General features: G+C 34.7%; 1 protein-coding gene and 1 non-coding gene across 3 annotated transcripts in view; one reads left to right on the top strand and one right to left on the bottom strand.

The window, feature by feature from the left end:
* The window catches only part of LOC120628673 (matrix metalloproteinase-2-like), a 236229-nt gene that overhangs the window by 193361 nt on the left and 17594 nt on the right, over positions 1-25274 (bottom strand). The gene's annotated exons all lie outside the window — the stretch shown is intronic.
* Positions 22047-22119, top strand: Trnak-cuu. The gene has a single exon. It is a non-coding gene; the product is annotated as a tRNA-Lys (tRNA).

The raw sequence follows: 25274 nt of genomic DNA, 5'->3' as shown, positions 1-25274 counted from the left end.
TCATCTTTGTGGGTTCCACCCATTCACGCTAAAACTTACAAATCGTCATTTTTAAGATCAATTGTGCATAAGAAAATCTGCTGATATTACGGTAATACCAAGCGACATTCCGCAAGTATATACTTATAATTGCAATTCATGTGGCCAAGTTAGGCTGGACAATTTAAATCTTAACTTTTTGCTCAGTCATTTGTAAAAGTCTTGTGTATCGGACGTTTGTCCATATGTTTAATATTGGTAACGAAACTTCGACAGTACCCAGATGTTTAAAACGGATTGCTGTGATGAAACGATGTAAGGGAGACCAGCGTGCACTACCACATAAAAAAGGGGAAAAAGATTAAAGTGAAAAAGAGCTAACTTTTTGCGATTTTGGACACTTTTTTATCGCATTGTCATCTTAATCGATATGCGCAAAAACTGGGTTGAAGTGGTTCGAATCACATGATCGCAAGATTGAAGCGTGATAACATTCTTGCTTTTGGTCATTCTTAAATATCAAATGATTTAGGTATTATAAGATAAATAATTTTAATATATCTTAAGCCACGATTTTGGAACATTCCATACCTACGGACTTTATAAAAGACAAATACGCTGCCACTATATGCGTGTCAACCACAGGCTATATTAGACGTTATTTTTATCTTTTTTTTTTAAATAATAATTGACGGACCAAGCAGACGGCCCAGTGCTTATAAGCAGAGTAACACTACGCAGGGCATGTAAGAAACACATCGAACTGAGGCGTATGTGTCAAGCCTCATGTACCTGTAAAAACACCGGAAACCACGCCGGATTTCAGACAGGAGCACAGCATTGCAACAATGCTACTAAGCGGCAGCAAATAAGCATGGCGGTAGTGATGTCACAAAAAGCTCTACTACTATCTACTTCTAAAAGTATCTACTTCAATTTTGCCAGCCGTAATAGAAAACAAAACAATACTAGGGTACATAGGTTGTAGGATCGATGTTATAAAAATTTCACCTGGACAAAGTTTCTAAATACTACCTTAAAATTAAGTGTGATATAAAAGTCACTAAGGACATTTCTGCTAGACGATAATAAGTTACAACTTAAACTCAAATAAAATAATTCTCGCCGCAATTTAAAGTTACACAGCTATAAGAGAAAGTAATAACGCTAGTCCCAAATGACAGTTTGGTATCATAAATTTGTTGTAGTTTAAAATTTATACTGGGCTAATGCTTTTAAAGTGAGTATGACACATAAGTTTCCCCTAGTGAGCCCTAAACATGATCACTAATACATTTAATTATATGCTTAGACTAAGGTTTGTTCGTAGTTATGCGAACTTTGTTACTAATTTTTTAGTGAAGGATATCGAATCATCTAATTTAGCCGTATAACTCACCGCTCACTACAGAAAAAGCGGTTGAGCGAATGAAAAATTTTTCAAATAAAATGTGTCACAAATTTTATAATCTATAATTTCTTTTAAGACGTTAACATAACAGTAATAAAAAGCCAGAAAATCTCGCACTTTTTAGCTGTAACATTGAATAACTTTGATAAAGACACTAGAATTTATGAGTCGTATGAAAACTTGTAGAACACCAAAATGAAGGTGTCTATATTCAAAAATTTAGCCGAGCAGGCCAAGAGGTGTAAATATGAAAACCTGGATAGCAGCTTCATTTTTGTGTCTTTTGGAGTAGAGACTTTGGGACCGTGGGGTCCGGAGGCAAGAGCCCTTTTCAAAGAATTATCGAAAAGGGTTATCGAGTCTACCGGTGATCCTAGAGCGGGCAGTTACCTTGGCCAACGAATTAGTTTGGCCATCCAGAGGGGCAATGCTGCCAGCATCTTAGGAACTGTGCCTCGCTGCGGTGGTTTCGAGGACGTTTTAGATTTTATTTAGTTTTTAAATAGTTTATTTTAGGTTATAGTTATGTATTAATAAAAATTATATTTTAGAGATAATCAAATAAATAATTAATTTGTCAAGCTTCCGAGGTTGCAACATTATCTCTCATTCCAAGGTTGACCCCTTTTTTGTGCTAAAGTGAATTGACCATTGATTTATTATGTTAGTATCGGAATGGACTATTTACATTTGCCATCTTAGCCATAATGCCAGATAAACTCAATTTTATAAAAAAAGGTATATAAACAAAGTAAAACAAAAAGAAGTAAAATCGCGTAGATGAATCTCATTGTTACATACCTTACCTACCTATCATATAACTGTAGGCAGTAGAGTCATGAACAGAATAGATACATTTATCATATTTGATGTGTTCAAGGATCTTCGCTTCGGAAATCCTATAGCTTTAGTACAAATAGTACAATAAATTGATATCAGTATTTGTAGAGCACCTGAATCGGTGTTATGAGTAGATATCTTCATTTCATAATGCTGCATTGGATAGCAAACTAAAGTGTTTGAAATTGTTTGTATGAAAATCAATGTTTGTTAAGCTCGTATATCGGATGAAAATCGTATTGGATTGTGTCTCTCCGTAAAGTGATACTAGGCGGAACAAAACTAACATCTCGGAACACAATCGTCCACGCTAGTATCATCTTTTGATAGGAATTTCGGACGACTGAGGGTATTGAGGTATGCTAACCTGATAATAAAAGCGGTTAACTTTACTGCGGGTCGTGCAATCGAATTTAAATTTGGCTACGCTAGTAATATCCGTGCACACTCGAGACGATAAAGCCAAGGTGTCGCCGTTGACGGATACGTCATGGAGGACATTATTTTGGACGCATTGCTGGTTTCCGGTCTTATGGTTGCTGGTGTAATTTCAGGCACATGCGGCATAACACCGAAGCCTCAGGTCGATCGACACAGGGCGGCACTTTGTAGGACGTCTTACCTGCATGTCATGCAAAGTGTTTCTCTGCTTATAGCCATGATTTTTAACTTGTAGTATGGCCAGCTATATAACGTCCTCGTCTCTCACAGAGCTAAGACCTAAAACGCCGCGCCAATAGATTGGTGAGCTTGTGTTACAATATTACCAGCAAGTACAAAATTACTGCCCGAAACCTAAAGTCTGGTTCGGCGGAGCATGGAAGAAAAGTAAATGTCAAAATCAGATCAGCAAAGTCGCTACCCATCTATTTACGTACTTGGATCTTGGTCCTTTGTTCTCTTTTATTTATTTCTGTTTTGTTCTTCTGTACAAGTATTTTTGATTGATTGATTGATTGGGTCCTAAGATTTTTTATTGTGATTTTAATGCAAGAGTTTCTTAACTTGTGCAAACACTAGTGAGCAAGTTTTCGTTGAGCCGTTAATATATTGTATTAAATTTACGTGGACACTAACGTTTATAAATCACGTAGATGTTTATATCACGTCGCGCATCGCCTCAAATTACTTACTGCAGGCGCGAAACGAACACAATAATATGTCAGCGTTTTATATAACTTATTCATATTATATTAATTGTAGGCAAAGCAACATATGAAGGAGTATACTTTTTATGTAACTGTGCTATATTTACTAGCTTTTTCTCCCGACATCGATTGAGCCGAACATAAGTTCTGTCTAGTATACAAACAAGCAGACACTTTACGCACAAACAGTCGTATTTGAATTAAAAGTATTTCTTACGAATGTAGTTAAAATTAGATTCGTGCAGGAGTTTAATTATTTTTTTATTTTTAATCATGTTTATTAGATATTCAAAAAATAAAAAGCATAAACTAAAATAATGCAACTACATGCAAAAGGCGACCTCATCATTCATAGTGAAAATATAAGTTATAAAGTTGCCTATTCTTGTAGGCCACCTACTCGAATAAAGCCATAAGAGACTGGTGAGATAGGAAATTCTATTAATTAGTTATACATACACATTATTATCAACATGCTAGTTTACTTTTAAACAAAATGTTTATGTTGTGAAAGAATAATTGTAAACCAGGTATCGACCTACTAACGTATAATATTATCATAACTGATTAAAATGTGCAGGCGCCAGGAAACGTATACACCAACCCGCAAGCAGTAGATAGCTACATATGCTGGCGTCGTTACTCATCAATAAAGTAAGTCTGTTATCGGTAGTATGTAAGATCACCTCTTTGGTACAGCGATACTTCTTATTCTGAGGCTCAATTGTGTAAGTGAATCGTTTTTCATTTGACAGCTTTACGATAGTATAAAATCAATGTTAAAACATATTAAATGAATGTTTAAGCCTATAAGTAATTAAATAAATAAATAAATAAATATACTACGACCAATATGTATATTGGTCGTAGTATATTTATCATCGCCATCTAGCCCCAACTTAAGCGTTGCTTATGTTATGGGTACTAAGATGTCTGATGAATATTTTTATGAGTAATATACATAACTACTTATTACAATCGGCTAACTTAACATCGACATATCTAAGTGACATCCGCAAATCGGCTGCCTCAGCGAAGTATTTATAAAATGAAAAAAATTAAACATAAACAGGATTTTGGCATAGGTCATCGAATTGTTAACAAAGAAGGTTTAAAGCATCCACACACAAAATAAAATAACAAATAACAAAAGCAACTGCTGACTTTCAGGTTATAGAGTCACTTAACCAGACGGACTTAACGTTTCAAAAGCACATACTATAGCTGGCATACATTCAAAAATGTTTTTTGTGATTCGATCTTCTTGCTAGTAAAATGAAAGTTAAGTAAACATCGCAGTTAATCAGCCGTGATCAAACATGAGGAATGAATCGTAAGCTTATAAATACAAGACAACGCTCCTAACATTTACATTTCTGTGTTTATTTATAATTACTCGACAGTCGACATTTTATGAGCTCTTTAACTTTTCGAAATTATTTTTTTTATAAAATTGAAATGTCATTCTCTCTCTGTGAAATTGAAAGGGGTTTTTTATTAACCAGATTCCAGTTCTAAATTCGAACAGTTTGCTACAACTAGTTTCAAAGACCCATTTTAAATTTACGTATTTTTTGAGAACAGCCAATATGTGAATCTTTAGAACAGGTAATTTATATGCTGAATTTATTAAGCCATGAATTTAAAGTTACGACATAGTTTGACTCGAGCTCAAAGTTTTGAGATAATTAGCTATTGCCTTGTCTCAATCGTATCTTCAAAACAACTTATACATTTATAAATAGACTTTCCTAATTGACACATAAAAACAAGATATTATCCTTGCATAAATACTGAATTTGTACATTCTATTTATAATGTATCTTAGTTTAATAACTGACCTATTTTAATTTGTTTTGATAATTTAAACAACAAACATCCAAACTTGAGAGGTATGAACACTCGTACTAAGAGTAAGTACTTGTACACCCGTAAAAGCCAGACACGAAAGGTTTTAAAATCATGAAACCACTTAGCAACTTAGTAATAGGTAATATGTAGTTTGATGTAAATTGTAATGGAGATCGATTAATTCCCATAATGTCAAGTCAATAAACAAGGCGTTCACCCGAGGTTGGCCCAATGCCCGATTGATTTGACGAACATTCCACTGCCAATCATTATGATTGTTGCTTCATTAATAACGAGATCATTACATAATTAACGTATATTTTATCTTCATTAGTTAACACTCGTTTTAACGTGTGCATTGCGCTACTAGTAACGCTACTTACTTTGTTCGTTTTTGCTGTTTACTTTGTGGACTACACCACATTTTCCCTACACCATTCTTACTATGGAAAGAGTTCCGTGCCCTGTAGTTGACCGGTAATGGGATGATATGATGATAGATGATGAAAGTAAGTCGGAGGTTTCCAAACAAACTTACACCTAATAGAAGTGACTATATAACAATGTATTCCAATAATTATTGTCATCGCTGCACGAAGGAAGTGAGTGAGTCAGCTAAGTAATCATACCATCTATTCAAATGGACATGGTAGGTAATATAAATATGTCTTACTTTCTAAACTTAAGTAGAGTCTCGCGAAAAGCTTAATCTTATTTAATGGTGATTAAACTTTATATTATTGTATTTAATACACGTCACATAAACAGATACATATAAGGAAAAACAAGCTTCGGTGCTTTACCATCTTACATGCTTCTATTATTTAAAATGTATATTAGGTACCGATTATAAAACCTATAGGTGTTTTACAATATGATAACTAACAGTCTTCCAAGACTATCTATCATCTACACAAAATATCTGAACTGCCGTAGAAATTGTTCAACGGTAGACAAATATGGGCATCTCCTTAAAGCAAGCTAGAAACAAATACAATATTTATTTATTTCGTTTTATTTATTTATTCAATTACAAGTCTATTACAATGTCATGTAGATTACATAATTGTTATTATTATATTACGTTTTTCCTTAGGTTATACCTTAAAAAAACACTTTGCGAACGATAACTTTTAAACAGGACTTTCATTTAATTGACCACCCCCATAGTTCGCCTCCTTCTCCCCTAATGCACTCACTACATCCTCCTACAAAGTTATATCAGCCATTGATCACAAATATTACGCACCATCGACGTAAAGTACAGGAAAGGTTTGCATTGATCGTTTCATAACTGGCAAATATGAACTTTCATCGACCTACATCCATGTAACAGGTTTGCGCTTTTGTAAGGTGAATCACCGACCATATTTAATCGGTGTATCAACATTGAGTTTTACAAGCAAGTTTAGATGATATGAGAAAGATGGATTTATTTCTTTACTATATGTTCAATAAGCGCTTAAAGTTAAAACGATGATCCAGATAGGTTAAAATAACACTGAACTGAAACTTATTTAACTCAAATTCAAATTAAAAATTCATTTGTTTCAAGTAGGCCTAGTTTATAAGCACTTTTGACAAGTCGAGTCAGTCTGTTTGTAGTGACTCTACCATTGGTTTCGAAAGCAGATTCTACCGAGAAGAACGCACAAGAAACTCAGAAGCAGATTGAGCCATTTTACAGTTTACAATCTTTAGAATATACTAGCTTTTGACACATGAGAGCGGAGCGGCCTGCTTGCAAGCAGCCTTATCGTTCAGAAATTGATCAATTGTATAGTAACTATTTATTAAATATATTTAACATATTGTATAACATTTAATAAAGAGTAAGGGTAGTCATACATACGGGGAAAGAAAGACCCTTAGTTAGGTACTGGCCTCAGTAATAAGGGACCTACAATACAGTCTCTATACACAGTTCTACTATTGTATTTGTTTTCTTTCCTCTGATAAATGTACCTAATCTTCGTTTAAAATATCTATTTCTGCCCTAGTGTTATAAAACTACGTGTACACAAATTAAAAAAGTTTGCTCACAAACATGAAATGTGAGAGTTGAAAAAATACTTTTGCTTAACCCCTGATAAAACTGCCTTAGTAATACAGCAAAGGTCTAAAGAGAATAATGCGACCACTACTGTGATTTAACTTTAAGTAAAATGAGATTTTATTCCTTATTTCATCCCCCGTAACATACTGAGGTAATTTGCACCTAATTATTTGTCTACTAAAAGATAAAGTGGCCTTTGACTGAAACTTGTAAACATCAAAAGTACTTTCAAAGACTTCGCCGAACAACTCGAAATTGTCTCGAAAGTCCACATAACTTTTATACAGTGTCTAAGTCTTAGCTGTCTCGACGGAAGCTGCGGGGGAAATGAGGCGAGCCGCTTAGTTGTTCAGTTTACAACAAAAGGATTTTGTAAAAGGTTATTTTACGCATCATTGACCACCGGCCAAAAGCAATGCATTCGTTTCGGTCCCCCTGACTGATTGTTCATACAGAACAGTCCATTTAACGAAATACATGCCAAATAAAATTTGCTTACACATCAAAAACAATCGCACTGACATGATAAAGTACCTTACAACAACTTTGACAAGATGTGAAGATGCATAAAATTATGTACGATGTAAGTCTTCAAATAAAGCTTCCTTCATTCATTAATTCTTAAAACAATATTTATATTCCAAAACATTCAGGGAAAGCTTCTGTGAAAATTAATTCTGGACGAATTCGCGAGTCGTGACGTTTGATGTTGCCAAGGTTGATTTTCTACGGGAAAACCAAATTAAAAAGAACCGCAAGTTTCTTTATGTTTATGATAATGAAATAATATTCGATCAGCTGTATGTACAAAAGGTCAGTTCCTGTGTCGTTGACCCCAATCGATTGAGCATCCCGCCGTAGCGTATTGTACGCCCTTCGTTGAATAACGTTGACGTATTAACTCAGATTAGCAATCATTCAGTTCGGAAACTATCCATTAGGCCTTGAAAATAAAATAAATGAAAAAAACGAAGTTCGCCACGTACACAGTATAACACAGCTGTATCTCCCTCGTTTATCTACTCACTATCTTATCGGTTTATTCAATCATAAGTACGAATTGTGTGATTTCGATTCCCGAGTCGGGCCAAGAATTTTTAGGTTATTGAGTTATACATTATTGAGTTATTTTCCATTAAATATATACAGTAGCTGGCTCAGAGTAAGGAAATTACCGATGCTCACCCCTTCACTCATTCGCTTTAGATCAACGAGGTTGATCTATCCTCTAAAACCCTCTCTCCCTAATAGGTGATGATTTGAAGTATTCACTTGGTACGTAAGGTTTTTGTTGTCCTTTGAAGCAAAAATATTCGCTAGGATTATGTCGTAAGTATGTAAAGTTAGACCTCTTTAAGGTTTTTTCACCTTGTGCGTTAATTCGTGAATTTGTGTGTGCAAACAGAGGTGTGTTGTAGTCTCATTATGCTTGCTTAATAGGCATGTACGCTTCTTCACTGTATAATAGCTACGCAGTGGTATAAGTGACTAACGTTAGATATGTGTCCAAGGAAAGTGTGAACAAAACAAGAAGGAAAAATGAGAACCGTAGTTACGAATTGCTTTGTTAGCGTATTCTGATATTACAAATAACTAAATTACTAATGAAAGTACATGGTATGGAAGCGACATACGTGACATTATCAGAAACTATTGATGATTCATAAATCATTAAAAATATGTTATAGGAGAGACATTTGAAAGCCTGGTGGTGCATAATAGAAATGACTAGCCGCTCGTCGATTTCGTCCGCTTTTGTTTCGAATTTTTCTGAGGCCTGGAGGAATGCCGGATGATGCCAGAAATGTTTTCCCGGATTTAAATATCCTATTTCCCGCTACAGACTGTCCAAGTACGGTTAGGTTTCTGGGTGTTTTTTTCCGAAAGAGTATACTATGTTCATATTCAGGACAAGCGATATGCATGTAAAATTTCATCACGATCAGTGCAACAAATAAAGAAGCTTAAAGACATACCCCCCATTCTATAGATATACCTATCCTATTTACCTGCGTCGTCATAAGATCTCTGTTCGGCTTACGTGGGAAAAAAATGTGTTCTTTAAACGGAAAATATTCCATAAAATAACTCAGTAAGTAGGTCATACCATAAATCATTTAGCATGAACTGGCAGTCCTTTATGATCTCTATGTTCGCGGATTATGTTGTAACAAGTGGGCATTCATTCAAATGTTTTTTTAGTCACTCTCAACTCAAAAGTGTTTCGGTAACACTAAAGCTTAAAAATATTTTGTATCGGGTATGGTAAAAATTAGGTAATAAATAAATAATTATCGCACGACCTCCGAAATCTGTCCTAAGAAGTATTCAAAGTATATCAACATACGGATCCGTTAAGATTTAAACTCGCATCTCTCCAAAAATCGTGCCCTGAGGCTTTTTATTTCAGTGGTTTTTTCAGTGTGATAGCGCCTGTTGACATCGTAGAAAATTGCTATAGACACTCTTCTGTTGTGTTTCTTTCCAGTTCTCTTGAAGTGCAGTAAATTATTCTAAAAATTAGAAAAATCACTTTTCGATTCGAAAAGAATCATCAAAATTGATCGCAGTATCTTGCTCATATACCAAGATGCGATCAATTTAAGATTATTTTTTTAGAAAAAAAACACACGTATGGAATTGAAACCTATTCCCTTTTAAAAGAATAATATACAATTTATATTTTCTTATTCTTCGGTTAGTGACTCTTGGTAGCGATTTATATCTTTTGCCGGGTGAAATACGAGATACTGCAGATAATTGTCTAAATATATAAAATAAACGCAGTAGCTGGCAGTGCGCTCGGAACCCGATATCTTGATATATTACAAGTGGGGCGAACAGCGACGCTTTTTAAAGCCCCAGGGGCGCTTAGCTATTAATATGTCGAACGACCTTTCCAACAACGCTTTTATAGATATGCTCTACAAAATGCTTCCATAAAAGTGAGACCAAAAACAACATCAATGGCAGTTCGTTTAAAATTTATGTTACGCTTAAATCGGCTATTGTAAATAGCATATGGAGTTTGGAGCGCTACCCGGCTTTGCTTGTCATTTTTAATTAGTTAAAGCAAGCTATATGCAGGAGGGTCGGGCGCCATCCCTTTTCCAAGTATGAAAGAGCATAACACAAGCCGTACGCTTATATATAAATTAATATTTGTAAGATAGTAACTTTATAACTGACAGACATGGTCGCTTTATGGCTTTCGTACTGTACACAGTTGGTATAAACACATTTACTCTAAAAGTTACGTACATGATACAGTGACTTACTGTTCTTTAACGCTTTCAAGAAGCTTTTTGTGACAGATCTCGCCAGGGGATAAATACCACCATACTTATTTCTGCTGCCAAGAAGCATTGCTTGCCAGTGGGCTTTAAAAACTCTTTTTTAAATCATATTAATAAGAGAAAGACAAAACATGTTAATATCAATAATTCAGATACAATCCAATTCAATACATCGGGCACTGTTGAAATCAATAAAATAAATCAACTGCAGCGATGTAGACTGACTAAGCATATCCCTGGATACCAAAATAAGCTTTTGAGTCATATATATCGTAATTGCAAGCTGAGACAAATCAACGTTGCTGCAAAACAACGGATTTCTTATCTGACTTATCGATGTTTATTATAATCATTTTATTAGGGCCCTGCTCGTTATATTAAGATATAACAGTGTTTGCAATCATTGATACGAGTTTTACAATGTTCAATTAAATACATTTATCATACTTAGTGTATGAACGCCTCACTGTCTCCGGTCGACTGCCTCATCTGCCATATAGAAGGGAGATATGTAGAGCTAAGACCAACCACGCTACTCCAATTCGGATTGGTGGGCCATGGGCTGTGTCGATATATCACATGTATTGCACGCCTCATAAGCGAAGCGTTGAGGTGGGTATTATACACACACCGAGTGATTCTCCAAATGTCACTTTTTTTATTCTTTATTGCTTTTATAAGTGAATATAATTAGATAAATGTTGAAAAAAAACACTATTTTTAACACTCATGATATTTTTAAATCTCTTTTTATTATTAAATCTAATTAAAAATTCCGTGTGTCTGTATGTGCGGATCCCGTATCTTGTGGTTACGATAAAGAGCGAAATACTTCACTAATCGTGTTGGTTTTTTTTTAGGCTTCAGTATTTTGAGGAATAGAAGAACTTTTCACGGCATAATAAGTTGTAGTTTAATTTTATTGTAATGAATGAGATTATGAGGCGTGCACTTTTGGATTTTCCAACTATATAACAACTGGGACGGATGGCTTATCTTACCATAGAAGATAGAAGAAAAGCAAGGAAAGTTAAGCCAGTCTTATTTCTGCTGCCAAACAGCAATGCTATGCTCTGGTCTGAAGGGCGTGGTTATCGGTGGAATTGCAGGCACATGAGACTTAACATCTACGCCTCAGGTTGATGGAGACAGGGTAAATTTTCTAGGACGTGTCCGGCGAAGTGTTGCCCTGCTTATTAGTGATGATTGCTTGATGACTGACAGCTTACCATCGGATGGGCAGTGGCGTGCACTGCATACATGCACAAAAACACTGCATACCCTAAAAATTTTGTATTACTCATAAAGGGGAAGGATTTTTCCATTTTATGCCATTCTCCTTCTTTATTTATACCCTGGTTAAAAACCCTGTGCACGCCACTGCGGATGGGCCGTCAATTATTACTTTAAAAAGAACACAAAATCTCTTAGGGAAAGTGAATCAATTAGTCACATATTAGTGCTTTACCTGTTATAATTTATAACTCAACGGAAAACATTGTAGCATTATATTTCGTAAAACGACATTTTTATTTAGAGACTGCTCAAAACATAATTGGCAGCATTACTTATCTGATACTTTTCCAAAACTAATATCCAACTCACTTACGAAACTATCTCAATAACTCATATAAAATTTAAGATACAGCTATCTAATAAAATTTATGTACCAAAATATCTCAACAGAACATTAACATTTAAGACACAACATTAATAGAGCACCATTAACACGTGTTTATAATATGGATCTCTGATCTTTGCCCCGTTTAAAAACAGCTGATCAGGTCGCCCTCTCGCGGTGAAAGTTGCTACGTGTATTTATAGCCCCGTACGGGAAGACAGGTACATTACATGCTAACCAGAGCAGTCTCAAAAATTCACGGAAATCTTATTATTTCGTTTTGATCTATATAAAACTATCTGAACCAGAAATCGAAATCGGTCTAGCCTTTAGGCTTGTAAGATGGAGAATTATATAAAGATAAAAACTACTTAGAATATGATTTCATTCAACTACTACCTCTCTCTATGCGATGGAACTTGAAGTAGATTCTTTATATATTTTTTTAAATTATGTATTAAAATCTTATATATATTATGTTTGTTATATATTTATATTTATATTATATGTAAATATATGTTACGTATATTTCTTTTAAATTACCTATGTATTTGTATCCTTACATCTTGGTATTTATGTATATCTATCAACACTCTTGGCACTATTTCGTTCTCTTGCTGTAAATCCTATCTACAAAGGTTGCCTGTAAGAGATTGCTTGCCGCAATAAGGCCGCCTTTGCATGTCTACATTGTGTACTGTATACTCCTTACTGTTTCTTTCCTGTATGTTATACGTGCAATAAAGTGTTTCTTCTTGTTCTTCTTCATTCCTTTATTTTTACCTCATAGGAAATTTAATTTAAAGAATCATTGATTTACATGTATAGACAATCTAAGTAGTTCTGGCCTTTTTAAAGAAGGTACAAAGACATGTTAGGAAAAATTGTTCCAGTCAAAAAAATTATAGTTAAAAGTGTACGATACCCATGAAGAACAGTAAATATATCTAGGCTTAATCTGAGAAAAAAAATCACAGTTGAATATGCATTGAAATTATTTGTATAACGAAAGGGAATGAACTGTTCGTATTCCAGCTATGATAACCTACGCAATATATAAAGTTTTCACAACGGCTGATCACCTTACGCCCTCGCACTAAGAAAGTTACTAAGTGCGTATTTATTTATAGCTAGCCTATACTAATAGGAAATAAAAACATATTAAATTAAACATGTTTCGTATCATTGATGACAAAGGTAGGATGGGTAGGAGGTGTAGAATGTCACTAACTTCTAAGGTAAATCCGAAAATGTGAAAGAGTAAAAAAGTTGTTGTATGTAGGAAATATACTATTATAGACCTTATTTATAGTAAAAAGAGGCAAATATAAACAGCACATGCAAGCTATTTTAGTAATACTCGATCTTAGTCAGGCCTCTCACCCTTTCCCTAAACTTAGACACTAGATATAGATGTTCTATTATAAGTAGATGAAGAAGCCGTAGCCGCATATAAAAGTTCACACGTTACAGGTTTTCATGAAAAACGCGTAAGCAAGGTAATCTTACTGTAATCAAACAATGAAAACTTTTAAAAATGATAATTTTATTTACAAAATTAATCTGTTAAACAACATAATTTTGCGCTTTTTGAATCTTTAATAATATATTTACGTAAAACATACAATTAAAAAAAGATTATTTCGTAATGTCGAACTGTTTTAATCACACATATTATTATGTAACAACTTTAACTAATTAATATTAAAGAGGGTCTGTTGCATTGCCCTTATGAATAATGCAAAAGTATCGTGTATCGTGAGCTTACCGAGCAACTCCTAACTCGCATGCTTACTAGTTTCACATAAAGCAACTTACTGAGAAATCCTTAAGCTCTAATAAATTTTACAACATTTTTTATTGGCCATGAAAGCTTTGAACTTCGTGACTCTATATGCCACCCCAGGCTTACCTTACCCCAGGCTTAATATACCTAGTGATAAATCGACATGAACTTTTATTAAACGGTTTTCACTGAATATAATAATATATAGAACTTCTATTATGAAGTATAAAATAAATCTCAAAGTCACATACATTGATAGCACAATATTATTTCATGCTATTTAAAGAAAACGACGTGAAAATGAGCTTGGCATAAAAACTGCGGTTTAAGAGAATGCAGTATGCACTTTTAAGGCTGCTGTCGACAGTGACCACTGTACTCTAGGCTACTATGCATAATTTTTTCGTCAAATAAATCTCAACTTAGTGTATAATAACTATAAAGACTACAATCGTGAGTAAGTATTTAGTTGAACTTCTTTGTGAAGGCTGTACAAAATTCTAGCTAAACCTGCGACCTGCCTTGAATGTGCGAAGTATTTAATGACAAAAACTTATAATAGGAAATCGTAAATAAGATGTAACTGCTAAAAAGGTATACAGGTATAATAAGTTAGTACGTACTTTGATTATCCAAATAAAATATCGAAGTTTTTTTAGTAAGATAATGCATCGATCACTAATAAAACAGATTATGACATGTGGCAAAATTTATATTGTATGGTTTTTTTATAAAGTCAGTTATAAAGTCTTGCTTATTATTAAAGAATAACGTACCTATCAAAATAACACGCTTAATTAAATACAAACTTATTGTTTTGTTTCATAACAGAACGTGACGGTTATTATAATGACTTGTTTAACGCAATCTTTCAAGCAAAATACATAAATCCCTCTTGTTCTTTAATAAAAATGTCTTCCAAATGAAATTCATCATACTCGTTTATTAATAATGTATGGTTCAGGTATGCTGTTTTTGTTTATTGGTATCAGCCATGGAGATAATTATGTATTTGGGGCAGAAGAAATGTAACATATGACGTTCTTTTTTTTTTCTTTATGTCAAATCGAACTAACCTTTTGGTTTTAAATGCACCCTTAATTGAGATTTTATTATTGTGAGTGTATTAGAAACTTTAAAATATTACTGGGGTACAGCAATCAGACATCATTGATTTTAGAATTTATTTACATAGTCAATATTTCAGTTATACGTAACATTACGGACGACAGCCCTAAGATGGTGATATACAGACAGACATAAAGGCGGATAATTTCTTCCATCTCCTTGCCTTTTTATCCAAGAGCCGTAAAAAAAGTTTAAAAAAAAATAAGTGATTTAAAACAGATAATAAATACAGGTTCAGACAAAAAGACAATCCTTTTCCCTTGAGGGAAAAACAGCGTAAAAAAACTTATAAAATAATTACAATTTAAAAATGGTTATTCATGTAGACCTTATCACAGGCACTATTGAAGCGTTCTACATTTAACATGTTAACACTAATGTTAGGTGATAACTGCATTCGTTAACTGAAAACAAAATCTAAGCCCTGCCGCCCTGGCCTAAGAAGATCAGCCCAGCCACTTAGCCAGTTTTTTTTGTTATCACCATCTCACAGTCGAGTTAATGTAATCACAACAATATGAAACACAAATCAATTTGTGAATTGTCATACGCATGTGCTTAGGTATATAGATACAAAAGCAAAGGTACAAATAGACAGCAAAAGTTCAACCGAATAACAACCGTATATTGCATCAAAGGTAAAAACAGTGAAAAAGTTAAAAAACCCATACTCTTTGGAAACGTAAGTTACTTAAATAAAAGAAACAGCACTGCTGATGGAAACATATCTATGGATAATGCAAACACAACCATATCAAATACAAATGAATTTATAATATGTATAAGCTTGTTTGTTGGTATATCCGCTACAGACCGAACGGACACAAATAGTGAGTCACCGGAACAGATTCGAAATTCGTCCGGACCTCACGTGTGTTGTACGAGATGGGAATACTGATTGTTTTGATTAAGAACCCTGTGACCGTTAGCGTTTGCGAAGCGTTAACAGGGCCTTGACTTTTATTACATCTAAGTTGTAACTACGCTCGTAATGCATTCTGTGACCTCAAATTCTATACCTCTTCATTAAAAACCTATGAACGTTGCATTTAAAAATGAAGTTACAAGTGCCTTTGTGATTTAAATATAACAAAGAATCGAGACGTCCTTCTGTTAAGAACATGACGTGGAAGTGTCAAATGGTAGTATAATACAATTCCACTTTTGGAAGCTGCTGGACACAAGAACGATAAGAACGTGGATTGTGAGAAACTCTTTTAGAACTATGTCCAGCAGAATATGACCTCCATCAGTTCAGAACAAGACGACGAAATGACTGTAGACTCTGCTCAATAAAAAAAAAGAGAGAACCAGCTTGTGTTGTGAAAATCTCTATGAGACTTCTGTCCAGCACTTAATGCCCCTCGGTTTTAACCATAACATCAAAGTGACAAATGGCACTACAATTTCAGTTTTTAAGTCTAATTATTTTGGATACAACAGCGTCCAGCGTTTAGGTACATGATCGTCTAATAGAACTTTAATATTTTGATCAGATTTGGCATGATGAAAAATCTTGAAGCATAATGAGAACTAGAACTCTGACAATTAAGTTAAGGCTCCGTATAAATGAGATGAAACTGAAAAACGCTTTTCAAACGCCATCGCGCTGCCTACCTACATCAGTGTGAAAGGACTTCGCAATTTACAAACTTGATTTATGAAATAATAAACAATTAATAGTATTGTTATATTGTTCAATTATAAATGGGAGTCATTGTGAATTCACGTCGCGCAAACTTTTATGGGTGCTGTGGTCTAATTACCTTTTTTAAATCAACATGGCGCGTACGACAAGAAATAAAATTCATTTTGCAAAGATCAGAGAATTTTATTTTGGGTGTTTAATGGTCACGGGAGGTCACTTTCTTTAAACTAAGATACGTCTACGAGAACATTCTCATTCTTCGTTTCTGGTTTAACAATACATTAATTTTTTTATCAACTATCTCTCCTCGTGTAACTACTATTCTCGTGTAGCCTATTTTTACGAATGTTTTAAAGTCATGACTGAAAGACGACCCGAAAACTCATTTTTTTCTTTTTTTTATGATGTAAAATATGTTACATAAAATATAAATACTACCGAACCAACTACTACTGTACCAAGTGTAATTTTTTAATTCCCGCTGGTAACTTTTATCAGCTACTTTTCCGGGATAAATATTTCTATGTTTATCTCCAGGGTGCAAAGTTCATTTTGCGACATATTTCATTGAGATTGAGCCAAAAATTGAAAACAAAAAGACACACTTAAGCTTTAATAGTGTTTGAGAAGTCTCGTGTTGTATTATTCCAGAAGTAACATATTAAATCAATGTAACATATTAATTCAAAGTTAAAGTCAAATGTTTCTTTATTTAGAAAGGCACATAGATGGCACTTTACATAAAAATATGTACACTGCAGTGAAATGATAGCGATAACTACATTCGTTGAAAGTTAAAGCTGCGAGGGTTTCAAAAGTTCTTCAAGTCTGAAGAAACAGTAAGTAATAATGGAAAAGCTCTACCTTTATCCCATATCAACCATACCTTCTAAACCAAGATCAAATGTAGTCTATGCCATTTTCAAGTACATTAATAATCTAAGTGCAAAATTTTTTTTCACCTGTTGTTGCGTGATAGAAGGACAAAAAAATAGACTAGGCACTTGCACCTGATGGTAAGTGATGATGTTAGCGATGTTATCTGTTAGGAGTATAGAAAAAGCACTGCATACCCTAAAATTTAAATATAGCTCGTATAGGACAAGGAACTTTTCCATTTTATGCAATTTTCCTGCTGTATGCATACCCTGGTAAGAAACCCAGTGCACGCCACTGGTTATATGATATCCTCAACCCTAACTAGCCTATAAGCGGCATAACGGTTGATTGGCGCAGCGACCCTGCGCCAATCAACCGTTATGCCTTTTTAAGTATCTGAGTGTTCATCAGTATATAATAAGTATTTATATTTATGTATTTATTCACAAAAAATATTCATCAGTCATCTTAGTATCCATAACACAAGCTATAACGCTTACTTTGAGGCTAGATGGCGGTGTGTGTATTGTCGTAGTAGTAGTTTGTACCGACGGCACGTCTTTGTCGGTAAAGAGGTTACTAGCCACAGCCAAAGCTTGCCACCAGAAGTTTATTATATTACAAAAGATGTATCGACTATCATCATTTAACCTTATTTGTTTTAATTCACTTATTAGTTTCTACATGATGTGCCATGTAATGTTCATTGCGCCTGTAAGCGGCATCTTGACCGGAAACCCCGCCTCGCGAGTCGCGGGATAAATATAGAACAGACAGACGTACCAATATTATGTCTACTGACTTCGCACGCGACTGCATTCAAGTAACTGTGAACGAATATAAATGCCTTTTATATATGTCGTTAATAATGTAGTTGCCTTTTGAAATAATTGAAATATTACTGTTATATTTATGTGAAATTAGGGCCCGAAATTTTTAGGTGTTAGTGGGGTTAGGTTTGGTATTGCAATTTCTTTAACTGTACCAAACCGAAGTTAGGAAATTGGCGATGTCAACCCTCGTACCTCGAAGAACTCGTTAAGCTTTCGGTCCCGGTTGTTATAACTTAATTTTGATAATAATCATTTAAGCCCACCAGCCCGCAATGGAGTAGCATGATGGGTCTAATCTAACCTTCTCTCTCATGAGAGAGGAGATCTGTGCCTATGTGCACGTTAATAAGCTAACGATCATGATCAATTATTTATAGGCCATCCTACCCTGTTTAGAAATAACATACCTACTACCTACAAATACATCGAAAAACTGTAGAAAACTGTTGTCCTTGAACACTTTACTGTAAAACCGTTCGCGCGAAAAAGTATGAAAATTCAATGAAACACTAAAAATACTTTATCGGTGTCTGCAATCGAAATCGACTAATTATACTAAAATTTTTTAGGTCACATTAAAAGAGCAGGTACCTGTATTTCATGTTAAAAACGTTCACTTCGGAGAAATGAAATCGATTTTATAACAAACAACTATTTGTCACCATTATAATCATTCATAAATAGTCTGACTGATTAAAGTTTTATCTACATATTTAATGAATAATCCGGAATGGATATATTAAAGTCACTATGTTTACCGAGCGAAAATATAGTAAGTTCTGTCTATAACAGAGCAACTACTGAGTTTCTTGCCGGCTCTTCTCGATAGAATCTGCTTTCCGAACCGGTGGTAGAGTCACACAAACATGCATACTTGACGTGCAAAAGTGCTTATAAAGTAGGCCTACTTGAGATAAATGAATTTGAATTTGAATTTGAATTTATACTTACACCAAAATAGGACTGAGAAAGGTACTTGCATGACAAATTTTACAGAGAATTACATCTGCCGCGTACGACCGTCCTTGCCCTCTTATTACTGAGCGCGTACATGGATCAGAGCAAGACTGTTACCGATAATTCACTTACAACAAGATTAGTTTGTAGGTATTGAAAGTAAACCAATAAAAACTAAATAGGTAAAGCTTGCCCAAGCGATACTTTAACCACATCACATCTTCCCTTATAATGGGAATGCTGGGCAATAAACATAGACCTCCCTCATAGGATAGATTGAATAGGAACATTGACACTACGCTGCTATAATAAAAAGTCAAAGTCAAAGTCAAAAATATCTTTATTCAAGTAGGCCCATAGATGGTACTTTTGATGCGTACATTACATGAGAATAACACGATAGTGAGACACACGTACAAGTTGGCAGTCTTCAATATAACCTCTAGATTATACCAAATTGACACGTCTTAAAATAGAGTTATTCTTTTGCAGTGCATACTGTCTGAAAACTTGAAAAGGACAAATACTAACCATTTTAAGTTTATTATATTTTTTTAAATGAAAACATACTTACAGTAATGTTATACGAGTTAAAGCTAAATATCTATATATTTTCTTAAAAAGGTCTTTGTAATCATCCATCGAGCAATAAAGAGGTCAATGGGTGGATTTGCGTTTTTGACGCCCGATGAATGAGGTCTATCACTCCAGGGGTAATATAACACTTCAATGGTGATAGATCGGCATCTCCATCGGCCTAAATAATGTCCCACAAGTCTCCTTTGTCAAAGCATAAAAGGGAAATAGTATACTTACACCGATCTAACTCCAGCAGGGCTAGCACAGGCAGGAGACAAAGATTATATCCCCGATTATATCCCCTGACAAGGGATATACTTAATTAACGTGTCCACCTTCTAAAGCACGGGAAAATGGAATAGGAGAAGTATACCCGTTTATACATATATTATTTTACATAGCTCGGAGAACCGATGGACGTTGGGGTTCCAAGGTGTTGGAATGGCGACCCCGCACAGGTAAACGCAGTGTTGGTCGGCCCCCAACGAGGTGGACAGACGACATCAAACGAGTCGCTGGGAGCCGCTGGAAACAAGCAGCCCAGGACCGTTGATTTTTGAACTCTCTACAAAAGACCTATGTCCAGCAGTGGACTTCAATCGGTTGAAGTGATGATGATTATTTGAATATTATTAACACTTGTGTGCCTCTGAGAGTTGATAAAGTTGTGGGAGAATATACATTTTTATCCCTTCCCCGGGGAGAATTTTGTCTCCTGCCCAAGCTAGCCGTGCTGTACTGGCTAGCGGGTGAAACATGGATGCTATGCAAACGCAATAGTCATAGAACAATAGTTATTCGCCCGAAAACGCCATGAAAACCGCTTAATTATTTGATGGAACTCCATGTTTAAATTAATGCACACTCACCACGCGACACTCAACGCACGGCAATTTCCGAATGCAAATTCCATTAATTACGAAATTTTAAGCCGTATGTACCTACTGTTACGCTGGAAAGTAAATTGTACCTTTTAAAGTTTTTCAATGCCGCCAATTTTGTTCTATTATGAAAATTAAGCTTAATTTGCTATACTCCGTGAAATACAGTCTATAACTTTTCGCGGAGTACTTATAGCAAATTAAGCTTAATTTTCATAATATATCATGGATTTTCAAAGCACCTAACGCCTTCTTCTATCCTAATTCTCATACATACACATAGAACATAGTGGAAAGGATGACATCGAATCTGTTACATTTAATAACAAAAACTACTATTATTTTCAAATGTAATTGATAAATATCTCTTTCCGGTCGTATTCTAACTATGCTAAGACACTGACGAATTACCTTCGTATATAATAATTGAATATAGTTCATAAGTATATTACTATCAGTTCGTATTAAGTGTTAGCCAAGCCAACAAGTTGTTAAATTTAATTTTTCAAGGTTTTTTTTACCTACAGGTTACATTATGTTTGACAATTATGTGATCTTGAAACTATTGCTCCACAATTGCGTAGTTATAGGTATTGAAGTACGCATTTTTTATGCACAAAATTATTTGTTTTACATTCATAAGGTACCTAAACCTATTTGAGTCTTTTCATACAAAAGTTCTTGAGTTATTTGAGTAGTAGTAGAGTATTTGAGTTTAATTAAAAATATATAATACAATCTACCAATGAGTACAATACAAAGAGGCGTGAGCACTGGGTGTTGACTGTTGATAGCAAATGTTAATTTGGGTCAGTGACTAAAGCAAAGCCCACTCCGCTCCGGCAGTACTGCAAACAGTTTTTGTCACTTTTCAAATATTTTATTGTACTCAACACTAACGTTTACAGGAAAACGAATAGGTATCTTGAATTTCTTGAATTTCTTATACAGCCTAGATCAATCTTAAACATTTTATTTATCCATTATTTGACATTTTACATAACACGGCAATTTGTGTCAATGTCAATTACAGGCGGAATTCTTTGTATGTAGGTTCTTTGTTTGTATTGTAAATGCATTTTGCCAATTATCATTATTTTGTTATTCTTAAAAATGCTCGAAACTATGTATTATTTTTATCTGTTCACGGCATGCCCGGCTAGCTCAGTCGGTAGAGCATGAGACTCTTAATCTCAGGGTCGTGGGTTCGAGCCCCACGTTGGGCGACTACTTTTTATATTTCATACTATTGTTTTAAGTAAGAGACGAAAAGGAGATAGTTGTATATAACCCGTTTTTTAATGATTATGTTGATTGCAGACTATTTTATTTTTTTCAGATGTACCTAACCTAAAAAAATGGCTGAAGCTTCAAATATATAGGTACTAACACAATGATGCCAAATATGTCGTACACCAATGGCTACACTAAACTTGATTTCAAGTCTAAAATAGCGCTCGGCTTTTTACATAGTTTCGTATAAAAAAGAATGCAACTATTTTAAGACTTCGTATTTTTTTCGTGTTTTCCTAATGTGTTTTATTATGCTTTACATATTTAGTATAAGGGTCAATTTAAACTTCTAAGGCATTCCCTAAAGATCGCTGGAGAACTTATTCAAATCTACCATTGAGTTATACAAAATTCAGAACTTCGGTAACTAAGTTAGAAAACCTAAACTATTCTGAAGGGTGTTTGGGGATCTATGTGATTTTATTCATCCCTTCTGAACAAGTTAGGATTATGTTAGTACGCTTTGACTTAAATAATCAGAATATACATATATTTAGTTTTTCAGTCTTTTTTTTATATTTTCTTTTCTTTTGAAATAAATAGTAAAGGAGGGTTTTTATTTTTTAACCCTATCTCGCGTTATTATAATTTAGCTCTAGTGGAGGTACAAAATAGTTTTAAATCAACCTACTCGACGAAAAACTTGTAAGTATCAACATTTAGAGAAGATTCTAGAAAAATTATACGCTGTTGGTAGGTACGCTGCTGGACTTGACAAGTGCAATCGACTGATTTTTTCTATCATAGCCAACTCGTTTATTTGACTAGGATAAACATTAAGCAAACATCAAACTATAACTCAGAAAACAGAGGAAAGTCCTACTCCAGTTTTCAATTACTTTGGGTAAGCAATGCTTAAGTGCATGTATGCATTGCACACCACAGACAACACATTTCGAACAACCCCTCTGTACCACATAAGAAAATTACCAATTTACACATCTTACGTAAATCATATATATTCAACTGGGATAACACTTAAACCAACAAACCTTGCATCGCACTGTATACTACATCTAGTAAACATAGCATAGATACTAATTACACGCCCATTCACACTTGTTGCTCAACTGATAGTGCCTTATGCAACTCAGTTACAATAACTGCAGACGGAGAGTGGGACTGTACTTTCTGTAACCAACTAGCGAAGTACCTACCTACGTATTCTGATAATAATTTTACTATGATACGAAATCCAGGTGAAGCTTGTCATACTGACGCTATCTGTAATAATTCCTTGGTACATGAAATGGATAAAATAATCTTTCCTTTTAATATTACCCGCTTTTAATAAAACCTTCTGTTAACTGTTATGTAGTAATAATAATAAATATACTACGACAATACACACATCGATACGTAGCGTAAAGTTAGCGTAGCTTGTGTTATGGGTACTAAGATAACTGATGAATAATTTTATGAATAATTTACATAAATACTTATAATATACATATAAACACCCAGCAATGAAAACATTAATGTTCATCACACAAACATTTTTCAGTTGTGGGAATCGAACCCACGACCTTTGACTCAGAAAGCAGGGTCACTGCCCACTGCGCCAATCGGTCGTCAAGTAGTAGTAGGATAGTATCTAATTGACTACAAATCACGACACTCTAGGCTTGCTTCCTGAGCCAGTCAATAAATTGACAGGTTTTTACTGTAAAGTAATTTTTAGCCCGGAGTTACGACATTGACATACTCTCCTCGCAGGTGTGGTACGATTCGACTGAGGAAATATAAAGGGTTAAAGGGCAACAGCATTCTCTGTTCTACTTCTACAATATAATGCGATCAACAACCTGTCTACCCAGCTGGTAATTATAGACAAACCCTCTCGCAGGGATAGGCTGTTAGTCAAAATGAGGACTGTAATAGGTAAAGCATGGAGTAATTTATTTAATTAAAAATCACTTCTTTTGACGGCCGATTGGCGCAGTGTTCTGAGTTTCAAGGCCGTGGGTTCGATTCCCACAGCTGAAAAATGTCTGCTGTCTCACAGCATTGGGTGTTTATGTGTAGGTATTTATGCGTATTAAACTCATAAAAATATTCATCAGCTATTATCTACTTTGGGGCTAGGTGGCGATGTGTGTATTGTCATAGTATATATAAAAAATAATACTTCTACATAATTTTTTTTTAAATTCAACACGTTAAAATGGTGGATAGAAGCAGGCGTTACTTTGCGGAAATCCATTATATATTATGAAAATTAAGCTTAATTTGCTATACTCCGCGAACAGCAGGAGAATCTGTATGATGTAATTCATAATTTCGTACAACTTTAAAATGTTTTTTTATCCCACTACAAGTTAGCCCTTGACTGCATTCTCATCTAGTGGTAAGTGGTAGCAGGCTAATAACCTGTTTGGGGTATGGTAATTATATTTAACCCATACTACCCTAATCGGTTTCTACGCGACTAGTAACAAGCCATGGCCGAAGCCTTCCACCAGACCGGCCGAAGAAAATTCAAAAACAAACTCCCAAATTGCCCCAACACTAACAGCAATCGTACCCGGAACTTATAACTTGAAACCACAGCGCTCAACGCAGCGCCAGGGAGGTCGGCAAAGAAAATGTGTTCTGCAAAGCGCACTATGGTAACTATAGGAACCTACATCATACTTTAGCGGTTTTACTAGTGCGCCCAACAGAATGGTCAATTAATTGGAAGCTACTTTAAATTGGGGACGAAAGTGATTTCAATTAGAACGGCGTTAGAGCCATGCCTTATCAAGAATACCAATGGTATGCGGTTAAATTAACGTGTAAAACCGCATAAACTGTGGTGTGGGTACATAGATAATTTAAGTTTTCACTGATTATACTCATCACGTAGTACTTAACTTGGAATTGTGCAATTTGCGATGTTCCTACGAACTGCACTTATCCTCATCATTAATTCATAACCTCTGGCGTATCGGCGTACACTCCTCTTGGTATAACGAAATCCCGAGTTCGATTGTTTTTAATAAACCTAATTAGTTATACTTACATGACTGCATTCGTTTTAAGCCACGTAGCTTGAGTCGTAATCAGGGGAGATACTTTTCAGAAAGTAGGTCTATATTTTATCTCA

The sequence above is a fragment of the Pararge aegeria genome, chromosome 13, assembly GCF_905163445.1.
Source record: "Pararge aegeria chromosome 13, ilParAegt1.1, whole genome shotgun sequence".
NCBI classification, from domain to species: Eukaryota; Metazoa; Arthropoda; class Insecta; order Lepidoptera; family Nymphalidae; genus Pararge; species Pararge aegeria.
Note: the sequence above shows the minus strand (reverse complement) of the source record. Positions and strands in the feature narration are given on the sequence as shown.